General features: G+C 43.5%; 1 protein-coding gene across 3 annotated transcripts in view; it reads right to left on the bottom strand.

Moving 5' to 3' along the window:
* Nucleotides 1-1,236, bottom strand: part of LOC117945946 (uncharacterized 104.1 kDa protein in hypE 3'region-like) — an 18,910-nt gene that overhangs the window by 11,877 nt on the left and 5,797 nt on the right. The window lies entirely within an intron of this gene.

Here is a 1,236-nt window from a genome sequence, read left to right as displayed (position 1 = left end):
CAGTCCTGTATGAGAGCTGTTAGGAGGGCGTCTGCTCCGCTGAGACCGTCTTTACTACACTTCTACGCTGAGGATATGGCTGTTTTCTTTTAATTCGGCAGCTAATAATAACGTGTTCTAGTGAACAGGAAATCTACCTGGGCATCACAGTCCGCAGTGTCTTACAAGATAAGATCACAGCTAATAATAATGTGTTGTTGTGAAGGGGAAGTTTAGTTGAATCTCACAGAGAATGGGTTTAGTTGTTAGTTTTGCTCTTTAAGATGAGACAGAGTTGTTGTTTGGTTGGCAGCTAATGTTGCAAGTCTTCTCCTTTAAAGGTGTTAACCACACTGTAGGAGCTGTCAGTAAATCAACGTGCATGTAGTTCGCAATGTCACAATGATCCGTCACTTTCACAACTGCAACAGCAACACAAATAAACTGGTTTTAAACAAAGAAATAACCGTTTCGTCTAAAAGAAATGCGGTTGAAAATTAGTGTGTCCTTCCGCTCTCTAGTCATACACACACCTGGCTCAGGTGAGGTCTAAATATAGAGTTGACACCCCCTGACGTCATCGTCATCATCATCATCATCATCATCATCATCATCATTAACATGATTGACAGTAATTGTAATCAGCATTATCTGAATATAGGTATAAGTATGATTATAAATGACATGCATGTGAAGCAGATAAAACTAAAATCAGTGTTATGGCTTCAACACACACTGTGTTTTTCTGCAGCATTAACCCACGCTGCTGCCATCAACAAATCACCAACCGACACTTCTATCATAATCAAATTCAATCACTTCTTTCTGCTGAGACTGGAGACCCATCTGACAAAACAGGAACTTCTTAAATTTGCTGTTTCTTTAATTCCAGAGGCGTAAGTCCTGCGTGTGCTGGACTTACAGGGAGGTGTGTTCAGGTGCATTCTTGGCATGTTGTCTTTACAGGGAGGTGTGTTCAGGTGCATTCTGGTTGTGTTGGTCTTACAGGGAGGTGTGTTCAGGTGCATTATGGGTGTGTTGGTCTTACAGGGGGGTGTGTTCAAGTGCATTCCGGGCTTCCTGGTCTTACAGAGGTGTGTTCAGGTGCATTCTGGGCGTGCTAGTCTTACAAGGTGGTGTGTTCAGGTGCATTCTGGGCGTGCTGGTCTTACATGGAGTTGTGTTCAGGTGCATTCTGGGCATGCTGGTCTTACAGGGAGGTGTGTTCAGGTGCATTCTGGGCGTGCTGGTCTTACA

The sequence above is a fragment of the Etheostoma cragini genome, chromosome 6, assembly GCF_013103735.1.
Source record: "Etheostoma cragini isolate CJK2018 chromosome 6, CSU_Ecrag_1.0, whole genome shotgun sequence".
NCBI classification, from domain to species: domain Eukaryota; kingdom Metazoa; phylum Chordata; class Actinopteri; order Perciformes; family Percidae; genus Etheostoma; species Etheostoma cragini.
Note: the sequence above shows the minus strand (reverse complement) of the source record. Positions and strands in the feature narration are given on the sequence as shown.